Raw genomic sequence first — 24,927 nt, 5'->3', positions numbered from 1 at the left:
GTGACCAAAGCAAACACCTCCCATCTTACAGGAGATGACAAAGTTTGAATAAATTGCTGAAGCTCAAACAACCCTGGCAATCCAGTGAGTATTCATCTCTCCTTGTTTGCATAATCAGTACCACAGTTATTTATACATATATATATATATATATGCATATATATACACATGGAAGGAGGAGGCAAGAGCACATGTGTTGTATAAACAAGAAATTCCAGCTGGAATTTCTCACTCTTCCTTCCGAAGTTCAAGTGAGCTGTGTGCCCAGCCAAAACACCACATTATTCAGTTATTCTGTCAAAAACAAAACCAGAGCATCCACACATTCCCAGGTTTTCTATCAAAAAACCCCACAACCCAACAACTTCATGAGCTGGCAGAAGTATCACAGTTTTCCAATATCTAAGCACAGCTTATGGTAACACTTTGTGCATGTGAATGTTATATTCTCAAATCATTTGTTCCTCTCATCTGCTTTGCACCAGGAAAAGCCTGGAACAGCCCATTTCTCAGTGCTCCCATCACCACTGCGTTCCTGCAGAGTAATCCACGTTACCATTCCTGTTCCCAAACATCTCTGGACACCTCTGCAGGCAGTGACTGGCTCCTGATTGCAGAACAGCTCGTTCAGAGCTGATCCGCACCCTGAGAACCACAGACTGCTCAGAGCCACCCTGGGGGACAAACTAAATGCCAAAATTCAAGGATGACAGGGATGCTGGCAAACAATCCTGTCTCTCTGAGGTTATAACTGCAGAGGAATTCCCTTGGAAACCAGGTGTTCTAGCTCCCTACACACACAGCTTTCCTCAGGACAGACATGCAGGTATTCCAGACACACAAATCAGCCCAGGAGTGCAAACACACAAACCCATGCTGGGGCAGCTCTGCCTGCTGCTTCAAACCCCCAACGCCAGCACTGCCAAAACACCATCTGCAGGAGTGCAGAGTAACCTCCTTTTCATAATTGCTCACTCCATTTTTAAAAGCATGTTCCTTTCCCTTACAGTTACAGAATGATTTCAAAAGCATGAACCCATTAGACATTTGCCTCAGTCTGCCCTCAACAATAGCCTGGAGAGATAAAACTCTCATTTGTTTCCACAGAGGCCCTATTGATTCTGCTGTCACAGAATATGACTATTCTCTCCTCATGCTGCTTTTCAGAACAGAGCATTCTGCGGTGGAGCTGCACTTTTATTGCCTTGCCTGTCTCCCAGAGCAGCTCTGGAGCAGTGCTTTCTCACACCACCACCCTTCTCCATCCAGGCAGTTTTCAGCAGGCAAGGCACAGATAAATCAACTTAACACACGGGAGAGTTAATGAGAAGAAGCAGCCCCACTGTGGGGAACACCAAACTGCCTTCAGACTGCTTCCCATCCCAGCAGGAAGAGCCAAGAGATGAACCACCTGGCTTACAGGAATCACCCACAGCATCACACGAGTGCTTATGGTCCTTCAGAAAAACAAGGTCAGAAGGCTTATTTCTGGCAATCCTGTGAATGTGAAAGTCTCCAGGCTGATCCTGGGCTGTCACTGCAAAGCTGCCACATTTTATTAGGACCAGGGAATATCGACTGCACTTCCTCCCTGGAATGCCAATGATCTCATCCTGCAAGCCAAGTCAGGCACAATTTCCATTTCCAGTGCAGAAAAAAGCAAGGCAATACAATGTACAGAAATTGAAAAAAGAATTTAGCTTGCTAATATTTGGGTCAGTATGGACCAGTCCTGCAGCATCTCCCACTGAATACATTTCCTCCTCAGTAAGGACTAAATAAAGACATAAAAATTTAGCACACCGAGTATTTTCTGGAGCTTACAGTAGGACCTAGAAACATTGTCAGTGATCCTGATCCAACTCCACTCCAGTTATAATGCTGTACTGTGCCACCTCCAGCTCACTAAAATGATTCTGCTAAGGATGGTGAAATTTCAGCTTCTCTTCAGTGAATCCATGCCAGAAGTACAAGTTAGCTTAGGGATGTGAGATGTTTGGGGAGAGACTAAGCTGAGTCCAAGGGCTCCATGGAGCTGCTCAGCCTCAGAGGCCAACAGTGACAGTGAGAACTGTCCCTGACCTGTTTCCTGCTGGGAGCAGACCTGCAACCCTGCCAGCAGCTCCTTGTCCCACTGAACTCAGTGTTTCCACTCCTAACAGAATATTCCAACAGCTCAGAAATCTCCTCTTAACCTCCCTCCTTTCCTAATCCTCGGCAGAACAGAACTTTTTCCCAGATCCTGAACAGTTTCAGCAAGCTCTAACTCACACTTGAGAGCTAACATATGGTTCAAACAAGCATCAGATTGTTGCATGGGTTTCATACAGCCTCTGTAATCCCTGGGTTCCTCACATCTGTCTTTCATTTGCGATATAATTACACATTTATTTTCCATTTTATAGTTTAATTTCATATACTGTTTACTTGATCTTGGGTCTGATCCTGCTGCAGCCAAGGGACATCTTGCTCCTTCTTATCCATATAAACATTTTCAGTGGAGCTCACCAGGTTCTGCACTTTGCTTGTTCACCAGCAGATTCATGGATTTACAGAAAAGAATTGCTCATACATTTTTCTCCCTAAACTACAAACATAAACTCTTAATACTTCACAAAAATCTAGGGGGAAAAACTACAGAAGTTGGACCAGCTCTTCTATAAACACTTAAAAACAACTGCAAAAGCTTTAAGTGTACTGGGAGGTGAGGGGGCAGAAAGAGGTATCAATATTTAATCCACTGCTAAAAGTGTAGCATCAAAGCTGCATCAGGGTGGCATAACATTGCAGCTGGTTCCATTTTCGTGTTCTTACATTAAGAAACCAGCTTTTCCTTTTGCATTATGTATTAAATAGTACATATTTTAGAATCTCAGAAAATCATCTCTAAGCCTTGCTAAGCCTTTGTAATTGAAAAAATTGCATTTAGCATTTTACCAGCTAGACATGCACAAAATACTAAATTCAAGGACAGAGCTAATGTTAATTTCTTGATAGTCTCCTGTGATCTATAGCTCTTCTCAAACTCACCACATCTGGAAAACAGAGCAATCAACGCAGCTCACATGCCTAACTTAAAGCACACTTGCATTCTTCATGTTTGAGCAAAGAAGTTCAGCCTCTCTAGCCACACAAATTCCTTTCCCGAGAAAATTGCCACCATGTGGTGACAGCCACCCTGTCTATATGGCCTAATGGAGGAGCATCAGCAAACCAAGGAGTTGTGTTTCAAAACACAGTGATGCATTTTTCTCGAGTTTGGCCGTGAAAATCTGGGTTTGCAGGTTGCTCCAGGCAGGAGTTGTGTTTTCCCAGCTCCACACTGGAATTTCACTGACATTTCCCAGGAACGGTCAGTGCTGTGGGACTGACCATTAAACCCCAAACCCCTGCCCAGCCCCAGAGCCAAGGCAGGCTCATGTTCCCTGTGCCAGCACTGAGCAGCCTCACCCCGGGCACAGGCAGAGCTGCAGGAACAGAAATTGGACATATTGTTAACAGAATACACTTTTGGCAACCGGAGAGCAATTAACATCAGAATCCTTAATCATCTCGAACATCTCTGAGTGGCAGAGCAAGGTCTGAGGCTGTGGCAGAGCCAGGGGATGTGGAATGGAGCAGAGATGGGATGGGATGGGATGGGATGGCATGGGATGGGATGGCATGGGATGGCATGGGATGGCATGGGATGGCATGGGATGGCAGCTCTGGCACAGCCCAGCCCAGGCTGCTCCTGTCCTCAGCCACACGGATCCCAACAACCACAAGGGAACTTCTTGGGGAGAAGGAAAAAGGTTTTATTTACAACACATCCAGAGCAGAACAGTGCAATACATTCCTGTAGCACCACTGGAGGCACTGGAAGCTGGGTTTGCTGTACCCATTAACACACTGCACACCAAAATTCATCCCACAGATTGTCTTTCAAAATAAGAAATCACCTTTCCACAGTATTTCTGTGCAGAATCACACAATGTACATTTGCCCTGTTTGTTTTAACTTGCTGGGGCTAAAACACATGCAAGTGCAGCCTGGAGTTGCCCAACCTGCCTGGTATCCATTATTGCAGCCGAGCAGCTGTTTGTTCACACTGTGCCACCATTGTTGATAAAGCACACAGGCACTGTTCATGGCCCAGAATGAGGCACTCTCTGCCTGCTCCGGGATGAATCCAGCCCAACAATGAGAGCCATTCAGGCACAGCACAACTTGCTAATGGGTTTTGATAACAGCACAGACACCACTGTACTCTTCATTACTGCTGCGACCTATTTCACAGTTCATTCTAAACAGATTTGGATGCATAAAATCATACTAAGCGCTGCATTTAAAGACATTATCTCCCTAAGCACAGGATCCCTCCAACACCTCTGCTATATTGATTAAATGACCAACACAGCAAGGATTTACAAGTCCAGTATAATGGAAACCATCTTCTCCCAAATCTGCTCATCAGTTCTTTGTGCTCCTTTATCCCCTCCACGCTTTAAGTGGGTTTCCATTTTTTAATAAAACACATTTCTGGTCACACCATTAACAGCATCACCAGAATGTGAGAGCAGCGAAACACTGAGAGCAGTTCTTCCACTCAGTATTTCTAAACTACCAAACATCACATTAAAAAAATAATAATAAAGAAGACAATCACTCTGAAATACAGCCTGGTTTTGTCAGCTAGTGTAGATTTTAAAAGTCAGATGCTTGCATTTTACTTGTCTGCCATTACTGGCAAATTAAAGCTATGAACAAATGCTGCGTAGGCAACAAATAATTCTACTAACACGCCAACAATCACTTTAATCTCTTCCACTTAACAACTCATGAACCTTTTATGAACATAATCTTCTAGAAGGTAGCTGGTAATACAAGATAATCCCAGTACAAGTTTAATTAAAAATACAAACTACATATAGCTCCATGCTTCCCAACTCTTTCACGCTGAAGGAGCAAGAGTGGCTATTATGAATAGCTCCGTTAATCTGGCAAACTGAAGTGCACAGAACACGCTAGAGAAGCATTCAACAGACCATTTCCCACTGAAAAAACAGCCCTCACAAATTCTAACTTGCCTTAGCACAGCATTTAAAACCTCCCTGTTTTCAATAGCTGAACTAAAGCTTGCTTGCAGAGTTATGGATCTTACTTTTATAAAGAAAATCCAGTACAAGATTATTTATTGTTCCAGGCTACAATGGAATTCATCGGAAACTAAAAAAAAAAGAAAAAAAAAGCCATTTTCCTTTAGGAAACATAGAATTGGAGTCACTTGGCTGTCAGATGGAAGTCAACATAGATTTCTTTTGACTGCCAAGAACCTTATTTGACTGGACATAAAAGACATTTGCTATTTTTAAACATACCTCATGTAATCATTTAACCAGAGCCCTGTAATTCAGACCAGGGAGCTCTTTTCACATTCAAAAGCTGATCAGAGCATGAGTCTTTACAGTTCTGTTTAAGAGTTGGCGTGTTTCCAATAAATACAATTTGCACTCCCAAGCTCCCCTAATAATCATCTCCACAGCTCTTTCCCCTTCTCCTAAACCCAGTCAGAAATATTTTAAACTGCCTGAGAGCCTCCAGAAAGCTCTTTCTGCTTACCTTGACCCCAGTCAGTGCCTCAAACCTGTGGCAAGCAGTAACCAGTCCAGGCAGGTCAGCAGTGGTCACTCAGTGGACACTCAGGAGGTTATGGGTGTGTCCAGCTCCTCACTGCTCCGAGAATAATGAAACCCCAAATGTTGCTCCACCATGTGGTGCTAAGAGTCAAAGTGTCACCAACCCAGAGGTGGCACCTATGGGTGTCCCAAACCTCAATCCCTGTCTCACCTCAAACACCAGCTGTGCAACTCCGAGCTTTACAGTTACTTTACAGTCACAGTTTGTAAATACACTCCCTTATTCCTTCCACAGAAATGAGTAAATGTATCTCTGCTGAACTCTCCTGACACACACAGCGATGTGTAGGTGAGCTGTGACATTCTTTTTGAGAAGCACATTCCCCAAACCAGTAAGTTTTCCATTTTTTTTCCATTTTTCTTTTGGACGAGACTATGCCATGGTGAAAAGCACTGCAAAGGCTCTTTTTCACACCAAGAAAATAGCAAGAAATCCCATGCTGGAGAAAAAAGTGCACAAGCAAGCAAAATTAAACCTTGTGATCTAACAGATTCCTTTAAACATGTCTCAGCTCTGACACCTCACTGAGAACTAAAGGCACAGCAAATATTTTGCCTCCTCCAAGAGAGAATCAAATTCTAGACACAGCTGAATGAGTTCCCACTACAGAGTAATGTGGGTTTCCTCAAGCTCGGGATCATCAAACAATCCAGAATTTACAAAGCTTTGTCCCTTCAGGAACAAACTCCACTAACGGCAGCAGACAAGCACAATTCCAAAGGATATCCATGGAGGGATCAGGGATGCTGCTGCTCTCAGGAGGGTTTTTCCCATTTGGAAAGCAGCTCCTTTAGCTGTTGCACACTAACAGCACTCACCAGCTCCCTCCTCTAAACGATTTGATGCATTTTAGCACCCAGGGCTCCCCCAAATGTCAGCCTCTCAGTGATCTCTGAGCAATGTCTCACTGATGTGAAAGCTTCCAATTCAGGCAGCTCAGCCCCCAGAGCACTCCAGGTTTGTTTTGATGCCAGCAGTTTAAAAAATAAAAACCCTAAAAATTGCACTGAGCTATAGAGACAACACTGCCAGCCCTCCCTGACAGCCAATTTATCCTCAGCCCAAATTCCGAGCTCATCAAGGCACCCGAGCAGCACAGCAGCACGTGCCATGCTCCACAAGCTCCTCCTGACAAACACTTAACATCTGCAGCTTTCTCAAACACTTGCAGACGTGTTTTTCCACAGCTGCACCAGTCAGCCCGGGCTATGGATGAGTGGCCCCTGAAGTCCTATTTCTGCAAGTCGGAACTGATGACCTGAGAACTGTGAACATCAAGGAGCTAAGCAGGCAGCGATCTCAACGGGATGGTTAAGTGATGCTACCCAAACAGGTTCTGCCCACGCAAAAATCCACCACTTGCAAAATTTAAAGTATTTTTTATCACTGAAGTATTTGTCTGAAAACTGAAGACAAGGGCTTTGCTGCTGCCAAGAGGTACTTTTAAAGTCCCTTTCCAGTTCGGTGTCTTTCTGTATAATCATAATGTGGCAAATGAACACAGTGAACCTTGTCTTTATTTTCTCTCTCAAAAAAAAAACCACCAAAAAAAACACCAATCCCCCCCAAAAAAGGGAAAAAAACCCACAAAACAACCAGAGGGGGAAAAAATAAGTCACTTACAAGAAATCAAGCATAATGATGCACATGCCTAAGTGCTCCCTGATAACTGTTTGTCTGATGCTCAGTTTTATTTTAAAGTTTAAGGAGTATTTTGGTTTTACTTGTGACACCAACAGCCACCACCTCTTCTCTAATCAGAGATTAGACAGAAAAGCCACAGCAGGTTAAAAACACTTCCAGGCACACAGAGAATAGACCTGGTTAGACTTCAAACAGGAACTTCAGATCACAGAGGGCTCACTGTTTCCTGCACTGCAAGTATTCATCCCTTCTGCCTAATTTTCTTCCCCAGAGCCTGCCCTGCCTCTCCCCAGGGAGGAGAGAACACAGATTTGATTCTTCATACACCCACTGGACCACAGACTGATTGAAAGATTTAAAGAGCCGTATTTAAAGGAGGTGCAAATTATATTCCTACTGAACTGGATCCTAAAGAACATATTCTTATTAAAACCAAACATGTCCATAGGAAATATCCCTCTGCCTTTCCTTGGCTTCCTCATGGGTGACTCCACCTCCTTCCAGCTTGCAAGGCTCATTCAGCATTCACAACTCCACCTTTGTGCACCTGAAATCCCAACTCCATTGGCTGGAAGGAGGCAGACAGAAGGTTACTCAGAGTATTTCCAATATTCCCTGGAAATGCTCTCTGCAGGAGCCAAGAGCCACCAGGAGCAGGAGGGACACCCAGGGCAGGGCTCTGCAGGAATGCTCAGAGCTTTACCCTGACCCTCTATCATCCCCAGAAACTACATATATTACCTAAGGATATCTTTGGGATCTAATACAGGAAACATGTTCAACTTCAGACAGAATGGCATCAACAAGGATCACTGACCAAGGATCCCTCCCAGCCTTCACTTCTACCCAAGGATATGCAACCCGGGCATCCGAAGAGCCCAGCAAGGAAAAATGTGAATATAACTTATGGGGACTCTGAAGACTTGACTAAACATACACAAAAGTAATTACTTTCCACATCTTGCTAAAGTCGTACTTTGGGACAAAAGCCGTGGAAGGAGTTATTTGATGACTAATTAGCGCAGGGAAGAGCCGTTAATTGAGGCAGGGCTGCAGAGAGCAGTGACTACCCAGAACAGAGCAGAGCAGCTCCACTGCTCAGCCATCGCAGCCATGCAGAGAGAAGCAGTTACACAATAAAACCCAACAATAAAGGACTCAGGCTATTCAGCATGAAGACAAGCAGGAAATAAGAATCAAATGACTTTTTCCAGCCAGAAGAACGAGCAGATATGCTGTTTACAGGCTGTTTAACAAAGCCAGCCCCGGAAGGTGAGCTGTGACAGGGAAAAGAAACATCCTCAAACTCTCACATTCATCACCAAAAAGCAGAACAGAGAGAATCTCAAAGTCTACAGCAGGGAAATGGGCAGAATTATGAAAAATATCTAAGCAGAGGTCCAAAATAAACATGTTACATTTCCACTGAGCTGCCAAAGGTCATGTGAGATACACCAACATGTCACTGATAAATCAAGAACCTCCCTGTAAATTAGTACAATTAAAAAATAACCTTCAGATTACCAGACTCTGTGCACCACTGCCTTTTCACCTACTGCCCTCCAATATCTCAAAACTCTGATGAAGCATTCAAACAGCAGCCAGGACTGTTTCAGCAGAGCAGAAGAGAACCTGGATTCTGCCTAAGTTTTCTTCCAAGAGCAAGGTTTCCCTGGTTAACCACAGACACAAGGGGCAAACCAAGAGGGTACCTCAGTTTATTTCCTGATGAGTTACCAGCTGGGCATTTGACTCACAGGAATCCCTAAGTGTACAGGTAAATAAGTTTGTTGAATCACTGAGTAAAGTTTCTCATCTGCAGGGCTCACGTTGGAAGGCAAAGAACATAATTCTGTGGTTTAAGGAGCAGTCAGAGCCAGGTCTATTAAGTTTCATGAAAATGAATGACCTTAGAGACATAAATTAGATTTCCTGCATCTCACTCCCAGTTTGCAGAAATGAGGATTAAGTGTTTAAGTCTCCTGCACCGACCTCATTAGAAGATCCTTAATGGAGACACTGCATTCCTGAGCCAAGATGTGTCCCCCTGGCACAGCAGCACCAGCGAGCAAAGCACACAAAACCATGGGGAAATTGGGTTTTGTTCACCTAAAGCAGGGAGCAACTGCTCTGATGAACCTCCCCACACTCCAAGTGCTCTTTCTTCATTCAGAGCCCATCTGAAGGTCCTGACTGTCTGACACCACCATCTTTTACTGGCTATTTCTCAGGGAAATACAGCTAGCACTAGAATTCCATGATGAACAGCACTTTCTTCTTGCATATTCATGACACTTTTCATGTTAACATGCCTGAATGAAGACCACCAAATCAAGGAAAAGATAAAGAGGCATTTTAGCATCAACACCATGTATTCCAGTCCCTGGTGGATGTTGGTATCAGCAGACTACTGTCATATATGCACTTGTGTGAGAAGATTCATAATCCTTAAACACATATATTTAATAGCTTTGATATTTAGCACAAAGCTGCTGATCCCCTAACACCCTATAATACATAGTTAATTACTAACTGAATTTGCCATTTGCTTTAAACCAGGGAATAAACTGGTTGCCAAAATAGTAAGCTTTGACAGAAACCATCATCTTTTGGTGTGGTGAAATTCTCTATTTCACCACACCAAAACACTCCAGTCTAGATCATCCTGCTTTACATTGCAATGCAGCCACCTAATTATTGTAGATGCTCAGGTTTAAAACATGGTGCAAATCCTACCAGCTCCCTCCAGACCTCTGTGATTTCAGCAGCAACAAAGAAAAGGCCTCTCTGGCTAATTTTTGGTTAAAATTTTAGAGATATTAGCTAAATTAAGACCATGGGTCAGTTTATGCAATACATGGTTGTGACCAAAGGAGATCTATCCCATTTTAGTTCCCTCAAATGAATCAGACTTACTTTATAGATGAGAAGTTGTTATGGGAAAAAATGGTATACACACCCAGAGATTTGTGTCAAACCAAAGGAAAGCTTGGTTTCCTAGATGTCTTAACAGGGATTTCTCACTAGTAAGACATTCTGCTCCGTAATGGTTTTACTCATTTTCAGTATAATATATGACAAGAATGTTTCCCTGATGTGTTTTACCAAGAACTGTGTGAGTTGCCAGCCCAGCTGACACTGACAATGCTCCCAAACAGCTCCAAAAAAGAGAAGGAAAATCTGCAGGAAGATGGGCCAAGTGCCCAAAAACTTGTCTGCTTCCACCCCAAACCAGCTGGCCACATGAAAAGGACCAACATAAAGGAGACACTGCTCATCACCCAGACAGAAATATTTATTAGCACTGGATGACACAACTTCCTTTCTCTTTCTTTAACCCGATTTCTCAGAGAAAACCAACTTCCCTAATTCACCTCACTTCCCCCTTTCCCCCTCCCCAATTCCTGATTCTTTTATTTCATGCCAGTGACTTGTAGTGCATAATGAATTTCCAACCAGCCTGCCACGACAGTCATCTCAGCAATAACCAACATTCCTGAAAGTTTTGTGCAAGCCAGCAGATGGATAGGAAAAAACTCTCTAATTAATTACATCCCCAGTAAGGCATGGCCAGACAGAAAGCAGCATTTGGAGTTTTGCTTGGCAGCCAGAGCCTGTAGGCACAGCCATGTTCCTTTGCCCACTCAACTGCTAGGAAGGACAGCAGAAAAAAGAGGATTTCACTGGCAACAGGGAGGGAGGGAGCAAACTTCAGGACTTGCAAGCTCCTGTCTCCTCAGCAGAAATACTAAAACAGAACCTTCATTAGCTCTGCTGATCAGGAAAATAAATTTACACTCTTAGCCTTCACTGCCTGTACTAGAAAAGATCACGTAACACCCATCAGCATAAAGGAGAAATCCTGATACATATTTGAAACAGGCCAGAATTCACTTTCAGTACTATGGATTGATAATACCACAGCAACTTTTTTTTTTTTTTATTACAGACAAGTAGATTAAATACATAGATTAACTAAGACCTCAAAATTAACGAGCACTCATTTTCTTCCACTTATCCTGAATCTTACGTGAACTGGCCTCTCATTTGTGTTCTGCTGGAAGAACAAAAGACAACCTACATGTTCAAAGAATCACCCATTTTCCAATAACTCAATCATCAAAACGTACTTTTTGATCTATCAAATTTATGCAATCCCTAAAGTGATCTATATTTTCAGAATTACCCTTTTAACAGAATTCAGATGCCAAATGCAAATAGAACCCTTTCTGTCTGGAATCCAGAGAAACACCAGCAGCTCTGACACAGTGCATTTCAAACACACGTTTCTAAGAATTCCACCAAAAAAAAAAAGTGATCATTATCCCCGCTGGGCACAGAGGGAAAAGTGATGTTTGTATCCACGCTAGTTTCACTTTTCTCTAGGTCAGTGTACAATTCTGGGTGCTCAGTGAACTAACAAACATTTGCATTAAAAAACAAACCCAGGCCCAAAGCACACAACACCTATTGAAGCAAGCCCAGCCAGGCTAATATTTCGATCTGTTTGTGCTTTTCAGTCCCTTCCAGGCAGCCCTTGCCCCTGTGGGCTCTGAAGGCACAAGGAGCCAGCGCAGCATTCATATCTTGTTTGCTCCTTTGTTCCCCCATCAGCCTCTCTGAAAGGAGCAGTTGGGCACAGCCACCAACATGAGCAGAGCTGGTGCAAAACGCTGCTGGCAAACGCACAATGCTGCCTTGTGGATCCTCATCCCCAACACCTCCCAGCACTCATTTTCTTCCCAAACTGCAGCTAATCACACTCCCCTCCTTTTGCCACCTTCCCCACTGCCCGTGCCAGTCTCACACACCTCCCCAGTGCTGTTCCAATACACCAACTGCACATCAGGAACCTGCAAACTTCATGTCAGGCAGCTTTTTCAAAAAAACTCATTAAATAAACAGGTCTCCAATCAATAGGGGGTTTGTTCTGATACGGTTCAAAGACAGGTTGTACTTAAAAATATGCAGTATTTTAAGCTTATTGATTTAAATTTAAGCTCTGAGCTAAAATCAGAGTATGCATCCCCTTAAGTCAAGCAGAGTGATTTGTTTAGACTTCAAGCAACTGAGACAACTGCAATATATAGCAAAACCAGAGTGAAAAATAGCTGAACATTAAAAATAGTTAGTCTAGCCAGGATGCCATCCTAAAAAAACCCCAAACACCGGTTCATTAGAAACTTAGAGAGTTGGTTGTTTTGAGTTTGTTTGGGTTTTCTCATGGTTAACTCCAACCTCAACCACCCCTTTTTAATTTATGTACTTGTTCCCTCATCTCATTTCAGCATCACATAATAACTAATTGTTTTCCAATTGTCATTATTTTTTCAGCTAGAAATTAAGCACAATTCGAGCACTGTATTCACACACCAAGAGCACAGAGTGTAACATGGTACTGAGGCTCACAGGGTCCTTCCTTCCACAGAGCTCCTGATGAAATCAGAGCTCCCTCAGGCTATGAACAGCCCTGCTGAGATGACAACACACCTGCAGGGCCATTTTACCCCACACTTGCTCAATTCTGTGTGCTCCTGGCACTCTTGTTTCCCCTCCCTCTCCCAAAAGTGAAATAAGTTCTTTATGGGCAAAACAGCCACCCAGCGTGGCTGCAACAGACAGATGCATTTTGGGGCTGGGAGAGGAAATTTACAGATCGAGTGTTAATTTTAAAAGCCAGTTATTAAACTACAACATCGAAATGGCATTTTTCTCACCTGAGCTGCAATCAGTGTTAACAATTACAGAACCACAGAATGCACTGAGCTGGAAGGAACACACAAAGATCAGGAATCACCTCCTGGCCCTGCAGACACCCCAGCAATCCCAGCCCGTCCAAACACCCCTGCAGCTCTGGGGAAAGAACTTTTCCCTAAAATCCAACCTAACCCTCCCTGGCACAGCTTCATAAATTCCCAGCTTCAAGAACTGCACACACCACATCTCTTCAGAGCCATCAGTGCTGCTGCTTGCTCCCCTTTTGCTGTGGCAGCCCTGAATCTACACCCAGAGCTCCACAGGAAGGACTCTGCATGCAAACAACCCCCACTGAGGTAAAACAAATCCCTGGCTGCACAGAAATCACTATTTGCTAATCCAGCTACGTAATGCCTGGGGAAGGCAGGTCTGTCTCTCCTAGCTCCACTCAGCTTTCCTGCCCAAGAAATGCTCCCTGTTTTGCACAGGAATCTCAGAAGCTTTGTGCAGGTGGAGAGTTCCCATCTCTCCATTTCTGCACAGAACAAATTCACATGGCACAGGAATCTCAGAGCCACAGAGAGGCAGCACAAGTATTTCACTCTGAACTCACACCACACATTCGTGCAGACAATAGCCTACAGTCCCTGGCCACACCACAGCTGGCAGTGGGAGAAAAACACCAAAAAATGTATCCTCAACCCAGAGGCAACCACCACATTTTACTCAGGTAAGGAAAATGAAGTCATTTACGCCAATTACACTCTGAAGTCACCTAAAGAGTCAAAAACAAAACTCAGAGACCTCATGATTCAACTATGACAGCCACTGTTTCCTGTTTTCCAAAGGATCCAGCACCCTGGCAACTTCTCAACAACCACGTTATTTTTCACTCCTTTCTGCACACCTCAGCATCACCAGCTAGCTGATGTCACCAGTGAGCCAACCGAGATTCTACCATACCTCAACATCCTCATAACCCCAAATCTCAGCCCCCTGTGAGCAGTTTTACACCCTCAGCACACAGGATGCACTCAATGATCCTCCAGCCCCACATATCCTACAGTTCTGCAGCTGCTTTGGGCCTTTTTACAGATGCTGCTGGAAAAAACAAAAGCCTTAAACAACCATCAGGAAGGGAAACCGTGTATACACTGAAGTCAATCTCTGCACTTCCTCTTGCTTTTGTCATCTTTTATCTGCCGTGTCCTTCGCTGGCAGCAGCACACACAGCTCCAGAGCAGAGCCAAGGGAACACACCAACCTGAAGGGCTTTGTGCTGCCGGCCGGCTGGGGGGAGAAGCTGCCACAAGAGGTGCCACACGAGGTGCCACAGGAGGTGCCACACGGGGTGGCACAGAAGCAAAGTTGTGCTCAGGGCAGAGCACTTGCCGAGTGTCACCTCGTGTGCTCCCAGGCACTCCCAGAGCCGGCGGCAGCAGGGCAGAGCACACACACACACAGACACACACACACTCTGTTTTGGCGCCTTCGCCTTCCCATTCACCGCTTCCTTCCTCCCGGGGACCCAAAGGCCATCGTGGGGAGGCAGGGAAGGGGCAGGGAAGGGGCAGGGAAGGCTGCTGGGTCTCTCTGTGCCACTTCTGGGCGGCAAAAGGAGAGCGAGAGCAGAGTCCCGAAGGCGGCAGCGCAGCAGCAGAACAATGAGCTCCCAGGCTGGGCATTGTGTGCATCCATCCTCCTCCTGCTCTTCCCTCCAGCTCAGCCACAACACCCCAAATCGCTGCTCGGCCTCGGCAGGCCTCGCAAACCAACCCCCTGGATGTGCATTTGTGGCACAAACTCAGCGGTAAAAGCAGGATGAGACGTCTTTACCAGAAGTGCTTTTATTATCACAGACACGTTTCCACGCCTCTTAACCACCATGGATTTCTCAATTCTAAGGGAGCTGGGTACAAAGAAAAAAAAAAAAAAAGAAAAAAAAAGAAAACCCAAAATGTTTGCCTGGCAACACCAGAACAACAAAAATTGTTGTACATTGCACAATATTCAAAAATCTGACACGTGCCTTTACTACCAAGAACTACTTCTTTTGACACAGTGTTCATTTTTATCAGGGCAAACCCCACGTTTTGGAGCAGGCACACTATCTGAATTGTCACTTCAGATCTGTTCTGGGAAAGCATTCTTGCTGAATTTTAACAGGATGAGCTAGTGGCTGAGGCTCCTCAATTCAGCTGCACTGGTGCACAAACAAAATAACACCTTTGATTTCAATAATTGGCCAATGTAAGGCAGGAGTAAACAGCCATCAGACAGCAGCCTGCTGACTGCATAAAAACCTTCTGAGCTCCTCATCTCCAAGAACGCTGCTGCTTCGAGGAAAAACTCAGCATAAGAACTCAGCAAACCAAAATAACTGCATGCAGCCTGTAAAAATAAACCTAAGGACAGAGACACCTCAACAATGAATCATATTGTTTTCTTCCCAGCAATTTTCTGAGCAGTCAGTTTCAGCAATAAAGCCTCCAATGTTGTCTGCCTCCTACTACTTTTCTGATTCTGGGTATCTTCTTTTCACGCTTTGGGAAGGGATATGGGAACAAAACAAAACAAAACAAACACGGGGGGTGGGGGGGAAGGAGAAAACCCCACCCCTTTCTGTGCTACTGAAAATGTTATGATTAAACCAATTTGCATAAAATGTTCATTCCAGAATTCCATACCCACACACCCGAAAACAAGTGTGCCTTTTAAACAGCCCAGTCGTTCTGCTGCGTGTGTGCATTTAAATCATACACAAGTCATTCATTCCCTTTATTCAGACGGTTAGCAAGTTCAGCCTTTTCCTGAGCACGTTATCCCCATGGAGCATCAGGCAGACACGACACGCGAGCAGTAAAATAAAGGAATAAATAAGAATGAAATGAAATAGATTAATGGGCACAGAGCGAGCACAGAGCCCAGCCCGCAGAACTCCCCGAGGCGCTCCGAGCCCCGCGGAGCATCGCCCCGCAATCCCGCCGGGATTCCTCCCGCGGCCTCTCCCGGCTCGGCACGGCTCGGCACAGGATCACAGCACAGAACCACGGCACAGAACCACGGCACAGAACCACAGCACACAACCACGGCACCCACCTGGGGCTTACAGCATCCGCGGCGGCTCGGGGCGCTGCCGGGACAAAGCGGCGGCGGCGGCGGCGGCGCGGGGGGAGCGAGCGGCGGGGAGCCCGCGCGGTGCCTCAGCAGCGGCAGCCCAGGGGCATCTTCCCGGGAACAAGGAGGGGATGGAGGAGGAGGAGGAGGAGGAGGAGGAGGAGGAGCAGCCGCACAGTTTCGCTCCCGCGCTGCCCCCGCCCGCCCTGCCCTCGCGCACGCACGCACCGCGGGCACCCAGCAACGCCGCCGGCCGGGCCCGCCAGTATCGCCGCGCGCCATTGGCTGCCGCGCCGCGGCGCGTGACCCGCTGGGCGGGGCCGGCCAATGGCAGCGCGGGATGGAGGGGATTTAAACGCGCAGGGGAGGGCGGGGGAGCGCAGGGCACAAAGGCGCTGAGGGGAGGAGGGAAGGGGCGGCCTGGCGGCTGGCCCTGCTGCCCTCCGCCGCGCCTCCTTCCCTTCCCTGCTCTGCTCCCCTCCGTCCTGCCCCTGCGGCCATTTGCTGCCCAGCCTCTGGGGCGGGTTTCACCGTTCGCTGTCCCGAGCATCGCGGGGTTGTTTGGGGTGTCTTTGTCCCGCAGTGCTCCCAGCCCGGCCTGTGCCTGCCCCGGCATGGCATGGAGTCACGGCATCGCTGAGGGGGAAACGGAATCACAGCATCGCTGAGGGGGGAAACATGGGATCACAGCATCGCTGGGGGGGGCAGACACCTCAGAGATGACTCCAGTTCATGACCCATCCCCACCTTGTCCCCAGCACACAGTGCCATGTCCACGGTGTGTCACTCCTTGGACACTGCAGGGATGGAGAATCCAAACCTCCCTGGGCAGCCCTGCCAGTGTCACCAGTCTGCCAGTGTCACCACCCTGCAGCAAAGGTGGATTGACACCTTGAACACTGAAATCGACAATCAGTCTGGTTTGGGTTGGAGGGACCTTGGAGCTCATCCACCCCACACCTTGCTCCATCCAGGCTGCTCAAGGCCTGTCCGAGCTGGCCTGGTCACTCGGGGCTCCTGGTCACCCAGGGCTCCTGGTCACTCAGGGCTCCTGGTCACTCAGGGCTCCTGGTCACTCGGGGCTCCTGGTCACTCAGGCTCCTGGTCACTCGGGGCTCCTGGTCACCCAGGGCTGCTGGTCACTCGGGGCTCCTGGTCACTCAGGCTCCTGGTCACTCGGGGCTCCTGGTCACTCAGGCTGCTGGTCACTCAGTGTGGTGATGCCAGGGAGGGGCAGCCCGCTGTGCTGCTGTGTGACTCACAGCCTGGACGTGTTCAACGTGCCAATGTTTGCTCCTGGTTGTCTTGTTCTCATGAATAAGTGAACACTTATCAGCCTTACGAGTAAATGTGTTTGAAGTGTCTTCAATGAAGGCAAGGTACAAAATTTTATGGCTCTGTCAGAGGCTTTTGGCTGCTCCGTGCTCTGGTCCATCAGCCCTCACAGGTTCACGCTCCGTATTAGTCACATTAAGCTGCTGTTACTGGCCTTGCACTGAATGTTAAGATTATGCATAAGTGCTTTGCTGGATAAACAGCTGATGCTGCTTCTTGCTGCTCTGTGCAGCGAGGAAGTTGACACAACAGCAGAATTCCAAATTACTCAGTAGCAATTAATAAAACTCTTGGTCACTTAGCAGATTTTTTTAAGCTTCTTCATCTCCGAGCTATCACATATTTAGACAAGATAACGTGAAGGTACCAGAGCTGAAAATAGAGCAAACTTGTTATTTAACATTAACCTCACCTCTCCTCCACAGGCCAGCAAAATAAATCACATGGCTGTAAAGAGAGTCACACATTCTTCCCGGGGATCTGAGAATTTTCATGTGGAATTATATCTTCGTTCTGAAAAGGCTCTCGGATATGTCAGGACAGATTTTGCCCTCAATTACACTCGTGTAACCCCAACTGTTTGCTGTCTCTGTAAACTGTCTTCATGGTCGATTCCAGTGGTGCCACAGAGATAAGTCTGAGGCTGTTACTGCCTTTAGCAGGGGGAGTGGGAACTGTTCTCACTGAAGAGAAGGGAACACACAAGGAGATCTGAGTCTGCACATCAGAGGAATTCAGTTCTTTGCCCTGAACATACAGGACAAATTTATCCCCAGCATAACTTCGGGGACATTACCACCAGAGGTTGAGACGCAGGGTTGATTGTGTTCTAATAACTAATTTAGATAAGCGTCTAAAAATGCACATCAGTTCAGAGTCTGACACAGCCATTTCGGAGCTACACTTAAGCTGTCCTTGATAGAGCCTGATTCCATCTCTCCTATTTTCTGCACTAATTACAATTTCATGTTCCTTGGCCTCTGGATGTCTGCATTAAAATCTCCACGAACTGCCATGATAGCAGGTTTGCCTTCAGCTTTTTCCAGTCACTCTCACTGTGAAAGGAAAATTCTCCACAGCAGCCTCTCTTCCTTTCTCCTCCTCTCCTCTGCCCTGGTGATGGAGTTGCCACACAAGGATTAGAGATGTTTACTCACTACATTTTGATGCCAGATTTTGTTGTTAAACAAACCCCAAGCAGGCTTGGGGGGAATATCCTCATAAATATATGTATATATGTGTGTATCCCAGTCCAGAGGAGGCCCTGGCTGCCCCTGGATCCCTGCAAGTGTCCAACAGGAACAGGATGGGCTTCAAGGTCCCTTCCAATCCAAACCAGACTGGGATTTTGTCGTTACAATAAACATCTGTGTAGCCCCCAAAATTATTCCCAGCCAGTCCTAGCAGGCAAACCCACATCCTCATACCACGAACAAGTGATCCAATTATAAGTTTGGTTCCCAGCCAGGGGATTGCTGCAGGAATAGCACTTGAAGCTGCTGCTTTTTTTGGGTTGCCTTTTTTTTTTGGCAAAGATGCAGCTCTCCCTGTGGACAATAATAAACAAAGCCGCAGAGCTTGTCCCGTAATCTTCTCCCAGCTAAAACCCCGGGGTTAGTTAACACAAGGAAGATCAAGGAACACCCAAATGCTGCTGAGAGAGACCTTTGTTCCTCTGTGTGGCCACTGCAGATTTTCATGGTTCTCATCCAAGTGGAGACAGGTTGATGGTGGGATGTTGGCATGTCCTCCGTCCTGTGTGTAAAATATTTGATGTACACACAGACTGTCCCTCTGGGATCCTGGCAGAGTGAATCCCTGGATGTTCTGTGCCTCTGCTGCCGGGAGGTGCCAAACTGCTGACACAGAGGAAGCCTAATTGGCCAAATCCACACAGACACCTAAATTCCACCGTGCCATGAGGTATCTGCACACAGAATGTTAATCCTCACATTCCTGCTCCTTACCCCTGGATATTTCTGCAGATCTGAGGCAGCAGAGTTTCTGCTGAGTGTTCTGAACACTCTGCTGCCAGCTGGGAATGCTCCTGGCTTCCCCTCCTTCCCCACCTCACACTCCTGCCAGGTCTCCTTCCTGCCCCTCCTGCCCTGCCCTGTCCCTTCTGCACCTCTTGGTCACAGAGTTCAGCTCTGCTGGACACCCCAGGACCCACTGAGGCACACAGCAGGAACTCCACATGATTACTGTTATTATCTTGTTGTTGTCATCATGGAAAAATCACAGCACGTTTCACCTGTTACCATTCCATCTCCTTCATTGCAGGGGAACAAAACCAAACAGTGGCAAAATTCCACGTGGTGGTTCTTTCTCCCTTTGTCAACCCTTGCACCTATTTTATCTGACATCCATATGTCAGTGCATGTGGCATATTGAACTTTTTAAAATTATCTCTTTGCAAATCTGTTTTAACCTGGCTCTTTTTTAAATAACTGTCACTTTGCCAACTAATTGAAACAAATATCTATGAGGAAGAAAATCTAACTAGGAACTATGAAGTCAAAAAACACCAATACTGCGAATTCTGTGAACATGATTTCAACCCAGCTAGTTAAAATAAGGGAGATTTTTTTTTTTTTTTTAATTCTCCGGTCATGAAATTACAAACCAGTCCTTGACCATGACAGATGAGTCAGGTTGTAACCTCAGCAATGCAGTAAAAACTCAGCTCTAATGAAACAGGCAAATGTCAATACAGCGATTAGCTCGGGAGATAATATTCTGAGAGGCTTTTACAGATGACCTAACTCCACTCACAAAAAAGGATTATATTCTTTCTTTCCCTTTGTCATATCTGAATACCAGCCCTTTAGCTGAAAACTGTTTGCTTTGGGGGGTTTTCTGCTTTGTTTTGTTTAGTGTAGAAATCTCAGGAATTTAAAATCTCATTTCCACAGATATTACCAGAGAATTTTTTGGAAGGCTCATCCCACTTGAAGGACAATGCTCTGGGTGTGTGTGAACTCCTCCAGGTCACAGATACCTCTGTCTAAAAGTGGTTGCAATGAAAGCAGAAGCAATGGAAATGAGATTTAAATCAGTCTGGGCATTTTCACACCCATTGGAGGGAGCAGCAAATGCCAGGGGCTCAGCAGAGCCTGTGAAAAGCCCTGAGTTATTCCTCGATCTGATGCAACTCCTCCAGGCTGGAGGAACGAGTTCCCAGCAGGGCAGGCTGGGCTGGCAGGCGCTGGGTGGCCACAGACACTCTGTTGTCCCCAGGGAGAACTCCTGCCTTGTCATGGGATGGAAACTGAGATCAGGGAGCCAGGGGGACTCCTGGTCACACCCAGCCCCACGTCCTGAAACATCCTGAGTCACCTCTGAACACATTTTCTGTCATCTAAAACTGTCTTGTCTCTATGTTGGCTCAATGATTCTATTTTTGCTGGGAAGTTTTGATCCCAAGGGTCACAGAATCATTGGGGTGGAAAAGCCCTCTGAGATTATCCAGTCCAACCATTAACTCTCCTGCCCAGTGCACCACTAAACCATGTCCTTGCACACCTCCCAAATACCCCAGGAATTTGGGGGGAAAGCCCTATTTCCTATGTGGTCATCCTCAGGTTTCTAACACACACCACATAAAACCCTGAAATTTCCGAGTTTCATAGTTTGAATATTTTAAAACGCCCCAGAAATGTAAAATGTTATAAATTAGTTTCCTCATTAAATTAAAAAAAAATTTAAAACCTTTTTATCCTTTAAAGGTTTTCCATTTCCCTGACTCAGACCATTTCCTAGTGGGTTCTGCATAATGAATATTAGCAGAGGTTGGCTTACCACAGTGTCTGGTGAGACTCATTTATCAAAGCCCAGGATGTGCGCCGTGCAAAGGGAAAAAAATCCCATTGAAAGGGAACAAAAAAATTTCAGCCCTAACAATCGCTCCTCTCATTTTTGTATACTTGGGCATGTTCCAGAGCATGTGGAGAGGGGACAAAATGGCATCTGCAGAACATGAAACGTGTCTAACGAGAGATTTGTGCACCTTGAAAGGCACCAGTGCTGAAGCTGCAAATGACTAATGAGTCTTTCCTCATGAGTGGGATTAATTGCATCACCCCTTGATGCTCAGCTCTGGATCCTGCTTGTACCTGGGGACAGACAGGAGCTCATTCTGGGATTTACATACCAGATAAAGCCTGGTAAACGAATTAAATAGAACTAACTTGCTTTCAACCCCAAACAGCTCCTGGATTGCACCAACATCACAAACTGATGGCAGCCCTTTGAAGCAGGGAAATGGAAAAGGGATCCAAGCTCCAGAGGATTTGGGGTGATTTTTTGTTGTGTATTTTGGTACCTTTTCCCCTGCAAGCCTCCCAGCCTCGAGTCTGAGCAGCTCTGGACTCTGAGCTCACACACATTCACTCACACAAACACAGGGCACGTTCAGATCCAGTTCTGTGGCCACACACACCACATCTCGAGGCTTTTCAATCTCCTTGCCAACAGCAAAGCAGTTTTCCATCAGGCCAAGCCCTGCAGACGCACACAGACAAGGACAAGGTGCCTTGTGCAAGGTACACTGGGGATCCAACACTGCTCAGAGAGGGAGTATTTTCAATGTTTTCTAAACCCTTGGACTTTTGTAAAGGGAATTCACTGTCAGCCACAGGCATGTACACAGAGCTGGCTCATTTCTTATGGTTAATATCAATTGATTGCTCATAATCAATTGATTATTGACTGAGTGCTCATAATAGAAGCAGATGTAAAAACCAGTTGAATCTGACATGCAGGGGAGGGAATATTAGCCCAGGACAGTCTGACAGCTCTGGCCTGCTGCTTTCTGGCTGCTCAGAGGTTTGCTCTGATATTGTTGAGCCACCTCTCCTGCTATTGTGGAACACCTCAGCTGGGCACTCTGCATTCCTGCTGTAAATCCCCAGCTTCTGCTCCAGTGCAGGAAGCAGTAAATGGATTTAGAAGCTTCCCTTCTTGTCCTAAGTGACCACCTGCGCTTTGCGCTGTTATAAATAAGCAAAGCATTCAAGGGAGAGATGGATTGATTCAGATTTGCATTTTTGTCCTTCCCTCTGCAAATCTGCTCCTCCAGGAGGAGGTGCCTGACTCCCACCTCCCCCTTGGAGCTGCTCCTTCCCTGGGCTTGCAGCACTGCTGCCTTTGATGGCACCTCTGAATGGACTTTAGAAAAGGGGAGAAAACAGAGCGACAGCAATGGAAACATTTCCATTTCAAGCACCATTTCCTTTTTTCCCCTCAGCACTTGTTATCTTCAAAGCACTGTACAGAACCGACTGAGGAATCCTCCCCACTGCCCTGGGAAGTGTCACCCATCCCTTGGGACAGCTGAGACATGGGAGCAGCAGGGAAATGGCACAACAGAGCTGAGGTTCCCAGAGTGTGCCCAGGCTGGGCAGAACTCAAACCTGCTGCTCCTCAGTGGGGCATCTCTCCCCTGGAGAGGTTTGTTCTGAACATCCTTCATCCTGGGCAGCTGGGCAGGAGCAGCTCAGGGTTTGCTCAGCAGCAGAGAAACCTGCCTGCCTTGCTAACACCATTCACCTCTCCTGTTTGGAGGCTGAGGAGAGATTCAGAGCTGGAACATCTGCCCTTTGGATTTTGTTGTCCTGCTCTGGGAATGCTCCAGCCCAGGTGCTTTCCTGGCTCATTTGCCAAGGGAACTCTGCCCACTGTGACAAAGTCCCTCTCTCTCTGGGCCAGGCTGGCATTGCTGGCTGCTGACAGCTCCCATCAGCAGGGGAGATGCTGCCCCAGGGCTGACCTGCACTGCAGACCCAGGGAGCCAGGCTGGCCCCAGGCTGCTCCTCAGACACTGCTGGCAGCAAGGTGTCATCTTGCCTGGCCTTTGGCCAAAGGTTTTATTTTGCAGAATTAGCCTGGGTTTCTCCTGTCTCCTGTAACTTAAGCCTGTAAGTGGCACCTGGATGATTAAAAGTGTGTTTCCAGACAGAGCTGAGCCTTTGCCTTGTGCTTTAAAGCCTGAGATTTCACCACACACTCACTTCAAGTGTGGCACAAGGAAGTCATCTGGGCCTTATGATTATTTTATTCCTTATGGTTTATTTTGCATCTCTTGTTTTCATCATCTGAGTTCTTTATTCAGCCCCTTTTCTTCCTCCATTCCTCACTGCTCTTCCTTGGTTTTTGGTGGGAGTTCTTTTCCTTCTTTTTTTTTTTTTTCCTCCAGGTTTTCCTAGCAGAATTGAGGCTTGGCTTTATTTCTTCTTCCCCTTTGCCACACCCTGCACTTCCAGTCTCTGGGAGTGTCTATCCAAGGAGCACAAAGTGCATGCAAAGTGCTCCAGATCTGCTGGTGCTTGGTTCCCTCTTGGGGCTGTCAGGGAGCACAGATGTCTCTCCCTGCAGCAAGGACCAAAGCTGTGCTCTGCAGGGTGGTTCAGCTCCAGCACCATCCTGCTGAGCCAGGAGGCAGCTGCAGGGAGAGGCCACATTCCCACGTGCTCACAGGAGTTGGGTTCCTGCACTTCATTCTCACACCCACCCACAGCTCCTATCTCCAGGGAAATCATTTCACCCTGCAACACAAATGAACAGCAAGAAAAGCTTTCCGAGGGAGTGCTGGGTCTGAGCTGGTGCTGGCATTGCTCTTTCAGTGCTGCTGGGAGTGTGAGGCACAGCCCAGAGCTGCTGGGGGCAGGCAGGGCTGGCTCAGAGCCTCTGTCCCCATGTCACAGCCACCCTCGGTGTCCTGGCAGGGGCACAGCTCTGCCCCAGCCTCGGCTGCTGAGGGAAGCTCAGCAGTGATGTCCTCACTCCCACCAGGGGCTCATGGCTAGCAGGAAAGCCAAATGTTGAATCATCTGGTTTCTCAAGATTACAGAGGGATGGCAACATTCCTTCCAGTCCAGAGCAAACTCACTGAGACGGGGCCTGTCTGAGACCTAGAAACCAACGTGAGGAAATTACTGCTAACACTAGGCTGGGCTACAAAGCAGAAAAGCCACCTCTGCACACCTAGAAACAGAGCCAGAGGGTAATGGGAGCTCTTTCCCACTGCACTCCTTTGCATCACTCCATTATAAATCCTGTTACCTGAACAGCTCCCAAAAGCACCACCTGCCTTTCCCCTCTGCTCATCAGTCACCACAGCTCTGCTTTTAAGCCTGCCTGCTATTCTCAGAGCAGCCTCCCAGCTCGTGTTTGCTAAGCTGATGCCTCCTCTGCTCCAAGGAGTGCCATCCCTGCAAATTATTGCAGTAATAAAGCCACTGGCTGTGCCACATTTGCTCTCTGTTATAAAGCACAGCCTTTCGAGTCCAACTCCGTGGGGACAGCGCAGAAAGGTGAGGAGCTGTGCAGCAGGAGCTGAGCCCTGATTAAGGAGCACACACAGCTCTCCCCCTCTCCAGCACTGCAGGTTTAGGTCTTGATTTTCAGCAATCAAATCTTGTTCCCTATTCACTTATTCCCCTCACTCCAAACACA

General features: G+C 46.8%; 1 protein-coding gene across 3 annotated transcripts in view; it reads right to left on the bottom strand.

The window, feature by feature from the left end:
- The window catches only part of RERE (arginine-glutamic acid dipeptide repeats), a 164,905-nt gene extending 148,572 nt beyond the window's left edge, over window positions 1–16,333 (bottom strand). The window contains exon 1 of one of the 3 annotated variants that reach the window (XM_085079931.1): window positions 16,120–16,333. The gene's annotated coding sequence lies outside the window, so the exon portion shown is untranslated. The remainder of the gene's footprint in view (window positions 1–16,119) is intronic. The other 2 variants (XM_085079926.1, XM_085079930.1) reach the window with 2 other exon arrangements.
- Window positions 16,334–24,927: the final 8,594 nt, after the last annotated feature.

This window comes from Lichenostomus cassidix, chromosome 21 (genome assembly GCF_008360975.1).
Source record: "Lichenostomus cassidix isolate B80296 chromosome 21, HeHo_3.0, whole genome shotgun sequence".
Lineage (NCBI taxonomy): Eukaryota > Metazoa > Chordata > Aves > Passeriformes > Meliphagidae > Lichenostomus > Lichenostomus cassidix.
The sequence above is the reverse complement of the archived record's forward strand: the minus strand, read 5'-3'. Positions and strand labels throughout refer to the sequence as shown.